Here is a 19,672-nt window from a genome sequence, read left to right on the forward strand (position 1 = left end):
TTTATCAATTAGTAAGTGAAAATTAACTTGGAACTAAGAATTTAAATTCAGTGTATATGTGGGAAAACCTGGTAAGCATGCAATCAAATGATCCTCATAACAGGTTATCTGAAAAAAAAAATTATAGAATCTAACTTTAATACCTTTCCCTGTGGAATAATAAGGACATCAGATCAGTCGCTCAGTCGTGTCTGACTCTTTGCAACCCCATGAATCGCAGCACGCCAGGCCTCCCTGACCATCACCAACTCCCGGAGTTCACTGAGACTCACGTCCATCGAGTCAGTGATACCATCCAGCCATCTCATCCTCTGTCGTCCCCTTCTCCTCCTGCCCCCAATCCCTCCCAGCATCAGAGTCTTTCCAATGAGTCAACTCTTCGCCTGAGGTGGCCAAAGTACTGGAGTTTCAGCTTTAGCATCATTCCTTCCAAAGAAATCCCAGGGCTGATCTCCTTCAGAAGGGACTGGTTGGATCTCCTTGCAGTCCAAGGGACTCTCAAGAGTCTTCTCCAACACCACAGTTCAAAAGCATCAATTCTTTGGCGCTCAGCCTTCTTCACAGTCCAACTCTCACATGCGTACATGACCACAGGAAAAACCATAGCCTTGACTAGACGAACCTTTGTTGGTAAAGTAATGTCTCTGCTTTTGAATATGCTATCTAGGTTGGTCATAACTGTCCTTCCAAGGAGTAAGCGTCTTTTAATTTCATGGCTGCAGTCACCATCTGTAGTGATTTTGGAGCCCAGAAAAATAAAGTCTGCCACTGTTTCCACTGTTTCCCCATCTATTTCCCATGAAGTGGTGGGACCAGATGCCATGATCTTCATTTTCTGAATGTTGAGCTTTAAGCCAACTTTTTCACTCTCCACTTTCACTTTCATCAAGAGGCTTTTTAGTTCCTCTTCACTTTCTGCCATAAGGATGGTGTCATCTGCATATCTGAGGTTATTGATATTTCTCCTGGCAGTCTTGATTCCAGCTTGTGTTTCTTCCAGTCCAGCATTTCTCATGATGTACTCTGCATATAAGTTAAACAGGGTGACAATATACAGCCTTGACGAACTCCTTTTCCTATTTGGAACCAGTCTGTTGGTCCATGTCCAGTTCTAACTGTTGCTTCCTGACCTGCATACAAATTTCTCAAGAGGCAGATCAGGTGTTCTGGTATTCCCATCTCTTTCAGAATTTTCCACAGTTTATTGTGATCCACACAGTCAAAGGCTTTGGCAATAGTCAATAAAGCAGAAATGGATGTTTTTCTGGAACTCTCTTGCTTTTTCCATGATCCAGCAGATGTTGGCAATTTGATCTCTGGTTCCTCTGCCTTTTCTAAAACCAGCTTGAACATCAGGAAGTTCACAGTTCACATATTGCTGAAGCCTGGCTTGGAGAATTTTGATCATTACTTTACTAGCGTGTGAAATGAGTGCAATTGTGTGGTAGTTTGAGCATTCTTTGGCATTGCCTTTCTTTGGGATTGGAATGAAAACTGACCTTTTCCAGTCCTGTGGCCACTGCTGAGTCTTCCAAATTTGCTGGCATATTGAGTGCAGCACTTTCATAGCATCATCTTTCAGGATTTGGAATAGCTCAACGGGAATTCCATCACCTCCACTAGCTTTGTTTGTAGTGATGCTTTCTAAGGCCCACTTGACTTCACATTCCAGGATGTCTGGCTCTAGGTCAGTGATCACACCATCGTGATTATCTTCGTTTTGAAGATCTTTTTTGTACAGTTCTTCTGTGTATTCTTGCCATCTCTTCTTAATATCTTCTGCTTCTGTTAGGTCCATACCACTTCTGTCCTTTATTGAGCTCATCTTTGCATGAAATGTTCCTATAGCCCTATCAAAAGAAATTATGTTCAAGATTTAGGATGGGCTGTGATAGACCACTGTAAATCTTTTTATTTTTTTGCTTTTAAAAGGAGAACCCAATTTTGAAGTATTGAGAAAAGACTAGGCCAAACAATAAAAGGGTGTTATATTATGGAAGGACCGGTAGGTGACTGAACTGTGTGCAGATGTGAATGAAAGACGGTGAGAGAGCCCTGCTACCTACTGGCTCTCTGACCTTGGCCAAGTTATTTAACCTCTCTATGCTTCCGTTTCTACGTCAGTAATATTGGGGTGATAATAGTCCTCATTTCATGGGATTGTTGTGACAATTATAAAATGCTGAGAAGAGTGCACACTATGCGGTAGGAGCTCAATAAACTATTAGCCATTATTGTCACTGCTGTTGATACTGATGTTATTCATGCACTCCTTGATGGGTTTCAAGATTACACAGACATTATATGTAGGGAAGCAGGTATGGCTTGGAGAAGGCAATGGCACCCCACTCCAGTACTCTTGCCTGGGAAATCCCATGGATGGAGGAGCCTGGTAGGCTACAGTCCATGGGGTTGTGAAGAGTTGGACACGACTGAGCGACTTCACCTTCATTTTCATGCATTGGAGAAGGAAATGGCAACCCATTCCAGTGTTCTTGCCTGGAGAATCCCAGGGACAGAGGAGCCTGGTGGGCTTCCGTCTATGGGGTCACACAGAGTCGGACACGATTGATGTGACTTAGCAGCAGTGGCAGGTATGGCTCTTGTTATAAGGAAATATGACTAGAAAATGGTATTAGGAAAATATTTTAAAAGAACAAGGAAGACAACATCAAAAGGAAAGAGGCAAAGCAACAATCAGTAGAGGTCAGGCATGGGTTGAAACTGACGGCAGAAGACCTATGCAGGCTGTTTCCACTCAAGCAATGTTTGGACTGAGGATCTTGTGGCAGATGCAGAATTTTTTTCACTATGGGAGCGTCTGAAGAGGCAGTTTATGGAATATGTCAGGAAACAAATGCATGGACCTAGAAAAAGGAAGGAAGGGAGGTGGGAAGGGAAGAAAAAAAGACTGCAGCTGGAGTTTTATCTGTGTTATTGAAAAACTGGACTCATTTAAGTGGTATGTTGGGCTTCCGTTGTGGCCCAGCTGGTTAAGAATCCGCTTGCAATGTGGGAGACCTGGGTTCGATCCCTGGGTTGGGAGGATTCCCCTGGAGAAGGGAAAGGCTACCCACTCCAGTATTCTGGCCTAGACAATTCCATAGACTCTACAGTCCATAGGGTTGCAGAGAGTCGGACACAAATGAACGACTTTCACTTTCACTTAGTATGTTAAAATTTAAAAATTCACTTAGGTCTCCCTGAAAGGAGTAGGAATTATGGAAAGAAATGGAACATAGGTGGAAACAGAAATAGCAGTAAGTAATACATGAAGTGGTACAAGTTACTCAAGGACTAGAGGATTTGAAACATAAAGGAAGAGGGTTTTAGAGGAGCATGTGTCAGAGGATATATGAGAGCCTCTATGATCCTGAGATTATGGCCTCTACAAGCATCCACAGAAGCTTCAGATTCAGGAATTTGTTGAGTGATCCAGCTAAGATACATTTCAGGAAAGAAGATCTTGGAAGCAAGGTTAATAGACCTAAGGAGTTCTAGAGCAGGGTATAGTGGTAGCAGCTGTGTCATAAAGTTTAAAATCATTTGGGATCCTACTGGACAAATAGCCAGAGAAGATCTGCTACAAGGCTATAAGCATGGATTATAGGGTTGTCTAGTATTAAATGTGTCATGCTGTGTTCACCACGGAAAGGGAAGCTATGTCACTCAACTGAGACCAGGCTCAATTTAACAGTGGGCTTCCAGGCCAGAAATACCAGACTCCAAGGGAAATGGAAATAGAAGTGTTCAAAACATGGGAAGGATCTCAAGATACATAAGGAAGATTTGGGTGTGATCTAGTAGACATTGAAAATACTGCCACTGTAAACCTCTTCATGGATCTGTACCCAGTTGGGCCCTGTGCCCACTCTTGAGTTAATCTCTGGCAAGCATGAGAGGATTACTCTTAGGCCAACCAGAATTTCCCCTGAAGCTTCAGAGGTGGTCAGCTGGATGGAAGAGATGCGGGTACCTTTTTGGAAGCAGGAGAAAGACATTATGTAGAAAGTCAACTCTGACCTTAGTAAAAGCAGTTAGGTCCTCTGTCACAGGTAACCTCCTGATGGGAAATGTATCCCATCTGAGTTTAAATTCACATATGATAGTTGGAAAACTGACGTGTTCTAATAGGCATCTTGGCATGGCAAAAACCAAAATGATGTTCTCCATTTGTTGTCGTCGTTCCCTTTTACATTATTCCCCTTCTCCCAGATAATACTTAGTTTGCTGCAGTCTCTGATAGGCAACAGCAACAAGGATCTATATACTGGGTTCTAGGAATATCAGTTTGTTTGCAAGATATTGTTACTGCCAGGGTCACATTTGCTTTTACATTTATGGGGTACAACAGTTTCAGGTGGATTATTTCAGTTTTTATTTCAGTTACTGAAGGTGCTACACCCACGTAATGGAAGAAGGCTCAGGGCTCAGTGGCTGCTGAAGGAACCCAAATCCCAAGGCATTTGAGGGAGAATCTTCTGACAGAGACTGAAAAGATCTGGAAACCAGCGAGAAGAGTAGTCAAACTTTATGGTCTTCTGAATTTAACTTACTATAGGAAGAGTAATTCATTTTGAACTTGAATTTCTGTAGTAATTTAATAGTGGTGAGGGCTTCACATTATTCCATTTTCAACCATTTGTTGTTTTATTTGGACTTGTAAGAGTAATCTCTGTTGACCAGTTTTGGGCAATATTGTTAGTCATAGTTTCAGATGAGAAATAAACTAGGGAGTGAATATTTAGTCTACGGTGCACAACAGTCTTGAAGTTAAATTGATTAATGACCTGTTTTAACTCATTTTAGGAGGACTAATTTAACTGTGCATTTCATTGGCCCCAGGAAGTTACAGTGAGGAGAGTGGTAATAACTGAGGGAGCTGCTGGTCTCTCCTAATTGGACAATACTGACTGAACAGAGGTTTGACTATTAAGGCCTGTTGTTAAATAGAGAATAGTGGGGTATGCGGGATGTTGGTCAGTGTCTCCCCTTGCATTTTTGCCAGAACTCATGAAGGAGGAATCTTCCATCTAAGCTTCTGTCTCAATCTACCCTCCTGTTAGATGTTCTATATGGAAGAAGTGACTAGTCTGGTCAGAGACTGGGGACACTTCCTAGAGGAAGGGAAGGTGATGTTGAAAGAGGCTTGCCTTCTGTATAACTCTTAATGCCTGCTTTTTCATTTCCTACCACAGGAGCAGCAGGCTGTTTTATATATATTCTCTCCAGTGTGTTAGTCACTCAGTCGCATCCTACTTTTTGTGACCCCATGGACTGTAGCCCGCCAGACTGCTCTGTCCATGGAATCCTCCAGGTAAGAATACTGTAGTGGATTGCCATTCCCTTTTCCAGGGGATCTTCCTGACCCAGGGATCAAACCTAGGACTTCTGAACCTAGGCAGATTCTGAGCTACTAGGGAAGCCATTGGAGAAGGAAATGGCAACCTACTCCAGTGTTCTTGCCTGGAGAATCCCAGGGACAGCAGAGCCTGGTGGGCTGCTGTCTTTGGGGACAGCTGTCTTTGGACACAGAATCGGACACAACTGAAGCGAGTTAGCAGCAGCAGCAGCAGGGAAGCCATGTAGTAAGCAAATCAAGAGGTAGGGTGGGAGTGGAGGAGTGAAGGAAGACTTCTATCCTCAGGAGGCCTGATCCTCCTCCTTTCCCCACTTGATTCCCAAGTTCATGGGTCTGACAGTCCAATGTCATCCCGGCACCTGGTCAAATATGTGGACTTCCTTCAGCTCAGCTATTAATACCTAAGAACTTGAGTCTTTTTCTTACCCTCACTCTTATCTTCTCTCTTCTGGCACACTTGAGGAAGTCACAGAACTTAGATTTGGGATTGGAAAAGCAAGAGGCCTCACTTAGATCTCTTGGCCTCCACCCAACCTTGACTCAAGCTTTAAGTTGGACACTTCCTGCTTACTAATGAAATCCTTCTGGGGTTCTCATTGGGACATAGTATAAGTGTGCATACTCCCTCAGGTAAGCCAGCCAGAAGAAGAAGTGGGGGGAGGGTTTGAGTTTGGAATTCTACCCCAAGTTTCTAATACAATTTTTGGGGACAGATGATTATTTTCTACATTTTAAAACCATGGAGGGACTTTCCTGGTCTAGGGGCTAAGACTCCGTACTCCCAATGCAGAGGGCTCAGGTTCAATCCCGGGTCAGGGAACTAGATCCTGAATGCCACAACTATTAGTTCACATACTGCAACTGAAGATCCTGCATGCTGCAGCTTACTTGCTGCAGCCAAATAAATAAATATTAAATAAATAAATAAAGCCATGGACATGTCTTACAGGAGGTTGTGGTTGTCGGGCTCAGAAATTCCCAAAGGAAAAATGAAGAAATAAGAACTTCAGAAAATTTAGAACTGTTTTTGTGACATACAAACTATATATATATAAAACTTGTAACTATATTTTGAGCAAGATTTTTGTGGCTGTAATTTAACTCTATGCTGCTGTTCAAGTTATAAGTGGTACAAAAAATGTAAAATGAAGATAATTCCAAATAAGTGGAAATATTGTTATATTCAGTGCATGTAATAAATTCTTTATTTTAACCATAAAGAGCTATACATTTTATATTAATAGAAAATGAATTTTTCTCTGCCCTCAGCTATTTAAAGAATATTGGCTTGAAGGAGTGCCAGATTACTCCTCTTCCCAGGGCTCCCATGTGACTTGAGCCAGTCCTTTCTCAGTCTTTCGCTCTATCATGTGTCTGATGTTGCTTAGCTTGTGCCACCTACTGCTCAACTCTCAAATTCCATGGCTCTTTCTGAAAAGATTAGCAATTGTAAGGAATGGTGGGGGTGGAGAGGTGGACAAGGGTAAAAACTGAAAAAATAAGGAAACCCAGCACACACCTATGAGAATGACCAAAATGCAGAACTCTCTCAGCACCAAATGCTGGGGAGCATGTGGAGCAACAGGAGCTCTTATTCATTGCTGATGGGAATGCAAATGGGTACAGCTTCCTTGAAAGACTGTATGGCAGTTGATCTTCCAAGGTGGCTCGGACGGTGAAGAATCTGCCTGCAATGCAGGGGACCCAGGTTTGATCCCTGGGTCAGGAAGATACCCTGGAGAAGGGAATGGCAACCTCCAGTATTCCTGCCTGGAGAATTTCATGGACAGAGGAGCCTGGTGGGCTATCGTCCATGGAGTCACAAAAGAGTCAACCCAAGTAAGTGACTAACACTTTCACTTTGGCAATTTCTTACAAAACTAACTATATTCTTACTATATAAGAGTGTGATCCAGCAATCACACTTTGGCATCTACCCAAGGGAACTGAAAACTTACCTCCACACAAAAACCTGCACACAGATGTTTATAGCAGCTTTACTCATAATTGACAACACTTGGAAACAATCAAGATATCCTTGAGTAGATGAGTGCATAAATAAACTGTGGTATATCCAGGTAATGTGTGTGGGTGTGTTCTCAGTTGTGCCTGACTCTTTGTGACCCCATGGACTGTAGCCCACCAGGCTCTTCTGTCCATGGAATTTTTCAGACAAGAATACTGGAGTGGGTTGCCATTTCCTTCTCCAGGTGATCTTCCTGACCCAGGGATTGAACCCACATCTCCTGTGTTTCCTGCATTGGTAGGTGACTTCTTCACCACTGTGCCACCTGGGAAGCCCAGTGGAATATTAGTCCACACTAAAAAGAAATGAGCTATTAAGTTGTGAAAAAACATAGAGGAACCTTCAGTTCAGTTCAGTTCACTCGCTCAGTTGTGTCCGACTCTTTGTGACCCCATGGACTGCAGCACACCAGGCTTCCCTGTCCATTACCAACTCCTGGAGTTTACTCACACTCATGTCCATTGAGTTGGTGATGCCATCCAACCATCTCATCTTCTGTCGTCCCCTCTCCGCCTGCCTTCAATCTTTCCCAGCATTTCTGTCAGATAAGTCAGTTCTTCACATCAGATGGCCAAAGTATTGGAGTTTCAGCTTCAGCATCAGTCCTTCCAATGAATATTCAGGACTGATTCCCTTTAGGATGGACTGGTTGGATCTCCTTACAGCCTGAGGGACTCTTAAGAGTCTTCTCCAACACCACAGTTCAAAAGCATCAATTCTTCTGTGCTCAGGTTTCTTTATGGTCCAGCACTCACATCCATACATGACTACTGGAAAAACCATAGCCTTGACTAGATGGACCATGGTTGGCACCTTAAATGTACATTACTAAGTGAAAGAAGCCAATATGAAAAGGCTACACACTTGTATGATTCCAACGTTATGGCATTTCTGGAAAAGTTACAACTGTGGAGATGGTAAGAAGATTAGTGGTTGCCAGGAATTAGGGAGGAGGAGGGGATGAATAGGCAGAGCACAGATGATTTTTAGGGCAGTGAAACTACTCAGTATGTATATGGATTCATGTTATACATTTGTCTAAACCCATAGGATGTACAACACCAAGAGTTGTACACCTAATGTAAACTATGGACTTTGGGTGATAATGATGTGTCAATGCGGAGAAGGCAATGGCACCCCACTCCAGTACTTTTGCCTGGAAAATCCCATGGATGGAGGAGCCTGGTGGGCTGCAGTCCATGGGGTCGCTAGAGTCGGACACGACTGAGCGACTTCCCTTTCACTTTTCACTTTCATGCACTGGAGAAGGAAATGGCAACCCACTCCAGTGTTCTTACCTGGAGAATCCCAGGGACGGGGAAGCCTGGTGGGCTGCCGTCTGTGGGGTCGCACAGAGTCGAACACGACTGAAGCAACTTAGCAGCAGCAGCAGCAGCAGCAGATGTGTCAATGTAGGTTCATCACTTGTGACAAATGTACCACTCTAATGCGGGGGGTGGGGGGCGGAGATATATGTGTGAAGATAGGGGTAATGAGAAATATCTATACTTCCTGCTCAATTTTACTATGAATCCAACTTGCTCTAAAGAAATAAAGTGCACTAGAAAAAAAAATACAAAGCAAACTGTTTTTCTAAAGGAGAAAAAATTCAGTTTTCTGTTTTATTTTACAAAATAACTATATTGCCAAACAAATTATCCATTCGTATGATAGACGTTCACTCTCCAAATGCTGCTCTAGAGGGAGAAGAGTGATAAGCCTCATGCACGTGTCAACTATGTCAAGTGATGTTGGCTCTGGGGGGTTCCTGCCACTATCGGTTCAAATTAAGTGTGCAGTGAATCATTAAGATCGGCATTCAGATTTATTTATAATACAATTGTTGAGAAAATGTTAGTGTCTTTGTTTACTCACAGCTGGAGAAGGGGCCTTGGTGTGAAGGTCAAGTTCAGTTCAGTCACTAAGTCGTGTCCGACTCTTTGTGACCCCATGGACTGCAGCACACCAGGCTTCCCTGTCCATCACCAACTCCTGGAGTTTACTCACACTCATGTCCATTGAGTCGGTGATGCCATCCAACCATCTCATCCTCTGTTGTCCCCTTCTCCTCTAGCCTTCAATCCTTCCCAGCATCAGGGTCTTTTCAAATGAGTCAAGTTTAGGGGTATGCAAACCTCAGGGAGTCTTAACCAGTCCATTCTCATAACTTCCCCTCCCCCATTTCAAGACAGCCTTGGAACTAGAAATTAACACAGAAACAAAATTAGGGAACTGATTTTTTGGTATAAGTAAAACCGTCCAAGCTACTACTTACCTAGGATCATAAATGAAAGGAATCAGACTTTTGAAAACAAACAGATCAACAGATTAAAAACACATTTTAGATTTCTAATAGTCCTAGTTTAAAACCCTTGGTTAAAAAGTAAACAATTAAGAGATACTCATCAAAGGTAGATAGTTTTTATAGCATAGAAGCTTGTAATTTTGGGGTGGGGGGTTGGGAACACTACTTGCAATCTATCTTGTTCTAACAAGAAGGTAATAGGGCTCTTCTGTCATTTCAGACCTCATTTAAAGGGCCAGGCCTCACCACAGGCTATGTCTCCTTTGTGATACAGATCAATTTTATTCTGTGACTTATTTTAATGAATGCTTAATATAAAATTGGGGGAATTTTTGTTTTAAAGCATAGTTCAATGGCTCAGCGATATAGAATCTGCCTGCAATGCAGGAGATACATGAGATGCGGGTTTGATCCCTGGATCGGGAAGATCCCCTGGAGGAGGAAATGGCAACCCACTGCAGTGTTCTTGCCTGAAAAATCCCACAGACAGAGGAGCCTGACAGGCTACAGTCCAAAAGGTCACAAAGAGTTGGACATGACTGAGTGACTGAGCACGTCTTACTCGTCTTCAGGTCAAAATCCTTTTGGGAAGTAGGCAGGACAAGGGTTGCTGCTAAGTCACTTCAGTCATGTCCAACTCTGTCCAACCCCACAGATGGCAGCCCACCAGGCTCCCCTATCCCTGGGATTCTCCAGGCAAGAACACTGGAGTGGGTTGCCATTTCCTCCTCCAATGCAGGAAAGTGAAAAGTGAAAGGGAAGTCGTTCAGTCGTGTCCGACTCTTATTGATCCCATGGATTGCAGCCTACTAGGCTCCTCCACCCATGGGATTTTCCAGGCAAGAGTACTGGAGTGGGGTGCCATTTTGTGCACCTAAAAAACGAGGGTCTGGTAAACAAATAGACCAGATATTCTTTATCTGATAAGCCACCTTTCAAACCCTACTTCTTGAACCTAAATGTTTTCCCCTATTCCCCATGACTCCAGCCTCTAGTATCCTACCTTTGATGACTTGGATTCTGATCACATTTTGTTCCTTATCTTGTTTTTTGTTTGCTGGATCTGCTCCTCTCTGTATTGTGGACCCTGTGCTGGTAATTTGACCAAAGTTTTGTGTTTTCTTGCTTGATTATTTATTTTGGCACTGTAATAAAGTAGAAAAAAAATATGAGCTTTGCAATTGGCAGACTTGGGCTTAAATCCTGACTATACCACTGACTTGTGGTCTGCTTTGGGTGATGCACCTCTCTGAGGATCGGTTTCCTTTTTGGTAAAATGAGGATATTAATGCCCACCTCAAACTATGGTTGTGATTAGAAGTAGAGAGTGGAGATGGTTGCACAACACTGTGTCACTGAATTGTACAGTTAACAATTAGTAAAGTGGAACATTTTATGTTATGTATATTTTACTACAATTAAAAAAATATATGGTTGTGAGAATTAGTCTTTATGGAGCCCCTCATTATAATTCCTGGCACATAGTAGACCTTCAACAAATAGTAGCTGTACAGCATAGAATACTGTATGTTGCAAATAGCAAAAAACACAACTCAAACTGCCTTAAACGATAAAGGAATGTACTGATTCATGAAATTGGAAGTCGAGAGGTAAGGCTGGCTTTGGTTTGTCATTAAGGACTGTTTCTCTAGGTCTTCAGTCACTACAGGTTCAGCCATATCACTAAGGGTTCAGATTTTTTCCATCCATCTTTCTCTGTCTTCTGCAACTACTGCTTTATCCTAAAGCCAGCAACTCTCATGATCACAATATGGCTGCCAATAGTCCTGTAAAGCACATGTTCCCTCATCCACATCTAGAGAGAGTGATTTCCATCAGTCCAGCAAGTATCGTGATATTCACTTGCTTAAATCTGAAAGCTGCACATGGGATGATGGAATGTGATGGTTGGTCTGAACTAACCAGGGAGTGGGTCCGCTTCTCTGAAGGCACATGGGCTCCATAGGGAGGGGTGGAGTCCTCAGATGAAGATCAAGGTACTGTGGAGGAAAAAAGACAGAGCTGAGACACTGAGCAGGCAACCAACAGAAGTCCACGCTTGTAGCTATTATCATTATTATTGACTTCTTGGCCCTTAGCCCCTGGTGCTTGTCCATTTCTTTAAAAATCATTACAAAAGCAAAAACTAAGAGAGCTCTTATTTGGGGTAAGTGTATTCTTTCTAGCAATGGAAAATCAATACATATAAAACTAAGTTTAATTTAACTGGGTGTTAGGAATCTGGAACACTTGCCAAACAAGCAGCAAAATGCACAGAATGAAAGGGTTTAATAGGAATGAATGTCAGGGATGCAAAGCAGGAGGAAGCTAAAAAAGGTGGTGACCTGCCAAAATACCAAACCCAGAAAAGTGAGGTTAGTTACTGGAGCCAGATTAGAAGCCATGACTTGGGTCAGACAAAGGGACCCATTAACAAGGGGAGGGGGCATTATCCAAAGCAAAGTTGGCAGAAAAGAAATCTGACCGAAACTTGATTTTGACTGCTGTGCCTAGACCTTTGCAGCTTCTACCTGACGATCTATGAGATTTTTCTTTCTCTTTTTGCTCCAACCCCCAAATAATGACTCACCAGTTTCTGCCAGTTTTATTTCTGTGCCCTCTGCCAGAAGGTTCTTCCATATTCCTTTGCTGTACTTCATCTGGCTAATTCTTGCTCTTTGGTTGAGACTTTATTTATTCATTTTAACTAATTAGTTAATTTATTTTTGGCTGTGCTGAGTCTTTGGTGCTGTGTGCTGGCTTTCTCTAGTTGTGGCCCGTGGGGGTTCCTCTAGTTGTGGAATGTGGGCTTCTCATTGCTGTGGCTTCTCCGGTTGCAGAGCACAGGCTCTAGAGCTCGGGCTCTGTAGCTGTGGTGCCTGGCCTTAGTTGCTCCCAGTTGTGTGGAATCTTCCCAGACGAGGAATCAAGCTCTTGTGTTCCCTACATTGGCAGGTGGATTCTTAACCACTGGACCATCAGGGGAGTCCTGGTTGAGACTTTAAATTCCAGTACACCACTGATGTCCTATCCCCTACCCTCAAGACACACACTGCAGGCTGATTTAAATAATCTTGTTTAGTATATACCTATAATCAATACCAGTAACCCAGTGATTTGTTTCCTTGCCTGGTCTCAGATCCGGACTGTTTTCCCCTCATCACGTGAAAGTTTCTGAACAGCAGGAATGTTACCTTAGTTACGTTTGGTTCCAAGACACCCTGCACGGTGCCTGACACATAATAGCTCAGTGAATGAAGGAGGCAATTCCTTTGTTTACCATCTGACATCCTCTTACCCAGGGCTTAAGAAATAGAACAATACATATAGACCAAAAAGTTCTCTACTGGAACAGAAGCTAGGAATTAGGAAGATAGAGATAGTAAAGATTCTTGTAGCAGGCTGTCCCTCTTAGATTTTTGGAACCACTGAAGATAGAATCAAAACTGCCAAGAAGGTCCAGAATGCCTCTTTTCCTGTCTCCCTCTTCAAACACTATTCCTATTCCCAAACTGTTAAAGAATACTTATTTCTCCTATTTAGTCACATAGTGTTCATGATTTTTAGTCATTTTTTCCAGTTACAGAATCAGGATGAGATTAGTACATGAAAGTGACCATTATGATAGTTCAGACTTACAAACGCTAGTTATTGACATTTACAGAGTGAAGCAAGCCACCTGAACTAAGTACCAGGTGCTCAGTAAGTGTACTGTAATACTTCATTCCTGGTTACAAAGAGCTCATAGGACCTTTATGTAGGGAATTTGTTTTCTGTTTAATTTATTTTTCCATTCTGAAACAGATTCATCTGTTACAGGAAAGAAACCAATTATTGGATAAACACAGTAACACCTAATGACTATACCCTCTGGTATTTAGTCTCAAAACATTTTGTATTTCTTAATACATAGAATTAAAAAATATTTTAACATTACACTATATACATTTAGATTTATAAACATAAGATTAAATATAATTTTAAATGTTTCAGAACATAGACTGCTGCTGCTAAGTCATTTCAGTCGTGTCCAACTCTGTGCGACCCCATAGATGGCAGCCCACCAGGCTTCCCCGTCCCTGGGATTCTCCAGGCAAGAATACTGGAGTGGGTTGCCATTTCCTTCTCCAATGCAGGAAAGTGAAAAGTGAAAGTGAAGTCGCTCAGTCGTGTCCGACCCTCAGCGACCCCTTGGACTGCAGCCCACCAGGCTCCTCTGTCCATAGGATTTTCCAGGCAAGAGTACTGGAGTGGGGTGCCATCGCCTTCTCCGTCAGAACATAGACTACTCAGTCCTATTTCTCAAGAAGGCTGACTGAAAGGCTCTGCATTACCTGGTTTAGGTTTTGATAATAAACTAAGGTAAGGAAGTACAGAAGTAAGGGCCACCTTAATCACTTTCTGTAGTTTCCTGGTTATTTAGGATTGTTTGGAAGCCAAAACCAGCTGCAGGCAAATTTCCTGATATACTGTGTCTTCAAGGCCAATGCCTGCGTGACCCATGATGCCTTCTCTCAAGCCTCTTTGTCTCCACTCTGGGTGTCTTTCCTGTTAGGTCCTCATCCTCATCCTTATGCCTTTATGACCAGAGCTGAGGGCCACCATGCTGCTTCTACATAATGACCCACATGTACTTCTTTCTCTGACTCCTGTCGTTCCTCACAGCTTCCCATAAGAATTATAATAACTTTCTTAATTCTAAAGTGCACTTTAATAAAACCCTAGTTAAGTGTTTCCTCAATTCCAAGACATACTCCTTGCCCCTCTACCCCATCTCAATGTTTCTGAAATTTGAGTTAATTTTACAGTCTTTCTTTAGTTTTTATTTTTTTTCCTCCTAAAAAAGTGCTTACTACATCTTTGGTCAATCCTAAATCAAAAATGTCTTAGAATTGGAGAGATGTCATATGAATGTACCTTACTGGAAAGAAGCTCTTTCATGAGTCAGAAAATGTTGCTCCCTGTGGATATTTGAGCTATCATACAGTTAATTCAAAGGGCTTCCCAGGTGGCGCTAGTGGTAAAGAACCCGCCTGCCAATGCAGGAGACACAAGAGACATGGGTTCAATCACTGAACACATACACATGCACAGTTAATTCAAACAGAGGGCTCAGGGGTAGGAAAATATGAACAGGTTCGACAAAACAAACGAATTGTTAGTTGGTTTTGACCAACTAACAGTGTTGACCAACTAAGTGTTGACCAGATAATTATCCCCTCACCTAAAAAAGTCTGGGGATTGGATGTAAAGGAAATATGAAACTAAATTCCTTCATGATATAAAAGATAGGGAACCTTTGTTGATGTTTGGCAGAAAACAACAAAATTCTGTAAGGCAATTTTCCTTCAATTAAAAAATAAATTAAGAAAAAAGATAGGGGATCTTAAACTGTCTTTCTATACAAGTTGTCCTAAAGCCTAATATTTTTATTAGACAAAAAAAATTAAGGTTATAAGCAGAACTTTCTACAGAATAACTTTGATATGAATGATCAGTTATCTCAAACCATCCCTAAGGTCTTCCCCCAAAAGACTGTAACTTGATCTTACCTATTCTTGCTAAAGAGATGATGGCTGCTTTGGTCACGGGTCTGTGGAGAGGGGCAGAGTGTCAATATAATCAGGAACACCGTGGTTCCTGCTTTGGGTAAAATGTTTTGAGATATCCTAGTTCTGTTTGTGATGTTTAGCATAATCACACAATTGTTTTTCTAAAATAAACAGGGGAAGACAATTATAAGTTGAATAAAAGCAGTATTCCAGTTACCATCATCCAAACAGTCTCAGTTGTCAAAATTAAGAATAAAAGGGAAATTTTGACAATATGCTTGTCCCTAGCATTTCTAGCACCCAGGACAAGAGTACACAGGTAGAGGGCTCCAAACAACAGGTCTAAATCATTAAAAATTATAAATCAAGCTAAAAATAAATTAATTTAATACATATGTTCTAGCCACCTTCCTTGACAAAAAAAAAATATTTTTTATGTATAAAGCAATTTTTTTATATGACTGAAAGTCATAATTTAATCATATTTAGTTATCAGCTAAAAAATGATTGCACTTAATATTATATATTTGCATCTTATGGATGGACTGGTGATGTTTGGATGAGGAATAAGATAAACATGTAATTATAAATTACCATATACTTATTCTGTGTATTTTATTTTTTCCAGGAAAGTCATTTATTGTAATGTTATATGAAATTTGTGTTCTGTTGACACTAACAGCAAAATAGGTAATTTTTCTTGTATCAATGTATTTAGTTTTTTTCTGTTTAACTTTTTACCATGGAAAAAAACAAATGTTTACAAATGTAAATATAAAGAATCCCATGTATCTATCATTCAGCTTCAACAAGTGTTAACTCTTGGTCAGTCTTGGTTTATCTATACTCCTCAACTCTATCCAATTATGTTGAAGCAAATCCTAGACATATCATTTCATTCATGAATGTATCAATATGAATCCTTAGAAAAGAGGACATCTTAAAAATTAACCTTAATAGTATTTTCACGTGAAGAATAGTCACTTAATATTAGATGTTTTTAAAATTTGGCTCAATAGAATTGGAGAAATTTTATTCTGCTGAGGCAATAGCAGCTGAAATTGTCAATAAAATTTCTAAATCAAAATCTATATTTGGAAATAAACCATGAATCTTACACATTGTGTTCAAACATATTAATGGGGTTGCAATGATAATCCTTATCACAGAAGATACTAGAAATTTTTTATTTTATCCTATAAGTTCTATCACATGATTTTTTTTTTTAACCAGTCTTTAAGCAGTATCTTTATCCATAAAGTGTTAAATTCTTCTTTCAAATTTTTTAAGTTGGGATATCATTAAAAAAAAGAGAAATATGTGGTTCAGTTTGTTCATGTCTATCTTCATAGGAGACTATACTTCATTGTTTTGAAAGTAGTATATATGTATATATGTGTATACATATGCATGTATTAATATAAACATATTTATATACTAATATGTGTGATTATTATATAGATACATATACTTAAATGTGAATGTCTTCATAATCATGTAAACATTTTTATTTCCTTGTCCCCATTTTCTTTTGTCTTATTGGAATGTCACTTTTGTTGTATGTGTCACATTTAGAATCTATATAGGAAAATAATTTTCTCTAAAAATTTTTAAAGTATTTTAGATTATTTAAAAAGTGAAGTAGGGAAACTTAGATCTGTTTGTATCTTTTGTAAATGTTTGCTAACATCATTAATAGCAAGCAACAGTCTGTACCAAATAACTGTGGTTAGCACAAAATAAATAAATTTTTTTTACTACAGACCATAATTCCTTATTTATCTGAGAATCTTCTGTTGTTTCACTTAACTCTCCTAGTATACTCACTCTCCTGTCTAAATTAACTCTAACTGCTCTGACAGTATTTAAATGGCATCTCCATTTTTAACCCAGAGTAGCTGTGAGGTCAGATTCAATGTGTTTAATCAAGATGATCCACTTTGGGTCAGATCCAGAAAATATTGTATATAATCTCTGAATCACTCCAAGGAATGTTGTTGCTGCTGTCAGAGATGGGGCCATATTTTCTAGGAACATGTTAATGGATATTTAATAAATTTGTATGCAGGGCCCTCTGAAGTACAGGGATCAAGGCGAGGGCTCCTCTTGCTTTAGTCTAATGTTGACATTGCAGACTAATAATAAATGTATGTATTAATAATACCTTATAATATGCATGTGTTACATTTTTTGAAGTGCTTTCACATTTATGATTTCTTTTGATCTGCACAATAACCTGTGGACTAGATAGAGCAATTAGAGATGAGAAACAGAGGTCTAGAGAGGTTAAGTGATTTATCTAAAATTACACATCTAATTGGGCTTTCTTGGTGGCTCAGCAGTAAAAAAAAAATCTACCTGCAATGCAGGAGAAGCAGGTTTGATCCCTGGATTGGGAAGATCCCCTGGAGAAGGAAATGGCAACCCCCTCCAGTATTCTTGCCTGGGAAATCTCATGGACAGAGGATCCTGGAGGGCTACAGTCCATGGGGTCCCAAAAGAGTCAGACACAACTTAGTGACTAAACAACAGCAACACACCTTATTAATGGTAGAGCTAAGGAGCAGCACCCAGGTCTCCCTGCACAGGTCTTCCTGTTGTACTGTGTTTTACCATGCTGCCTCCATAATGTTTCTAAAACAGAGAACTGGCAGTTAGGTTACATCACAACATTTTTCATTCCCTAAAACCCTTTGGATTTTAGAAGAGAAAACAAATATGGGATGATGAATGAAAAAAAAACAGATGCTCTTTCATGTCTGATAAGTTCCATGTGGGATCAATATATATTTATTGACCAGTGCTTCAAAAACTAGAGATTTATCTCCTTCCAGGCAAAGGTTCACTTGAGTAATACAGACTAAGGCTTTGGAAGGGTGAGGATCATATTCCTTAACTTACGCAGTTAAGGCACTAAGGACAGCTCTGATAACGTAAGCTTTGGGAGCATTTTCTAAGGGCCAGGGATTTCTGGAATCCTACTTCTTAATGCAATAAACAGCAGAAGTTCAAAATGTTAGTATAAAAATGAATGTAAACCTATTAATCATGAAAGCCAGAGTTCCTGCTGATTTTCCTGTATAATTTGTTCAGGACTGCCTTGGTGCTTCTGCCCTCTCTTCATATAGACCTAAGGCTTCAAGTGCTTACTGAAATTCTTTTTTTCTCTCTCCACTTTTTAGCACTTTTGAATTTAGGATGCATCTTACAGTCAATAATATCTTTGATGAAATAGAACATGGTGAACTGTCATGACGGTTACCTCTGGTGAGTTCTTATTGCTTGCATTCTCTACAATAAGAATGCATTATTTTTTTTATAATGAAAACAAATTAAAAAATTTAGACCCCCACATCCTATGTGGTTTATATACCCTATCTCTGTTTCTTAAAGAATACCAAGGATATAATAACAGTAATGAACATTTCTAAAGTTTTATATTCCTAATGGGTTTTGTAAATCCTTACATATGAGCAGTAGGCTTGATACGTCTGAGATAATCCTCACAGCAGTTGACTGTGAATTATCCACGATGGAAACACTCCTTGGAGCACGCTGGTACTCATCATATTGTATTGTAATTGTCTGTTTCTTGGTCTTTCTTTTCTTCCCACTTGCATGAGAGCTCCGTGAGGGCAGGAATCGTGTGCTTTCATTTTCGGGTCTCCAGCACCTAACACAGAGCCAAGTCTTACAAACTCATGAAATAAATGATTAAATGAAAGATCTGTAAGCATTCAATATTTTTTTGAGTGCTATTTCCATCTACACAGTTTAACCTGGACAGGGTAATTATTCTCTCCTAGGATATGGCTTGTTCGTTTTTCCTTTGTAGCTGGTGAATGGCAAGGCACAAGCAATGTTATTTTTTTAAAGTGTCTCTATATTCTCCCCTCAAGTATATACAGCGTTAGCTTTCTGTTGTCAGATTTGTTAATCTACTTAATTCTTGTATAAGCAGGAAAGAAAATTACTTTTCAACTTGCTACAAAAATATCCTCCTGAGACAGGTTGTGAGTAGGAGAAGTTTAAAATATTTTTTCTTATTTCTTAAATCAGAAGAAAAAATTTACCAATCAAAATTTTTCTTCTGGTCTCTAAATTATGGTATTATGTCTATATAGAGGAATTCTATTTGGGAGTGTATTATGAGTTCCTAAAGCTCATTGTTGAGGGATTGAGCATATTTTACAAATAAAATTTGGTACATGAATAAAAATAAAAATATTTGGCAATTCATGGAATGGGAGAAAACACGTGCAAATCATATCCTTGACAAGGGATTTATATCCGGAATACAAAAGAATACATACAACTCAAAATCAATAAAAACCCCAAACAACCCAATTGAAAAATGGGCAAAGGACTTGAATAGACATTTTTCCAAAGAGGGTATACAGATGGCCAATAGGCACATGAAAAGATGC

General features: G+C 40.2%; 1 long non-coding RNA gene across 1 annotated transcript; it reads right to left on the reverse strand.

Moving 5' to 3' along the window:
* Positions 1–10,455: 10,455 nt before the first annotated feature.
* Positions 10,456–18,886, reverse strand: LOC102400420. The gene is made up of 4 exons (XR_329126.3): positions 18,713–18,886; positions 17,786–17,879; positions 11,617–11,693; positions 10,456–10,838 (listed from the first exon to the last, which is right to left on the reverse strand). It is a non-coding gene; the product is annotated as an uncharacterized LOC102400420 (long non-coding RNA).
* Positions 18,887–19,672: the final 786 nt, after the last annotated feature.

This window comes from Bubalus bubalis, chromosome 12 (assembly GCF_019923935.1).
Source record: "Bubalus bubalis isolate 160015118507 breed Murrah chromosome 12, NDDB_SH_1, whole genome shotgun sequence".
Classification (NCBI taxonomy): domain Eukaryota; kingdom Metazoa; phylum Chordata; class Mammalia; order Artiodactyla; family Bovidae; genus Bubalus; species Bubalus bubalis.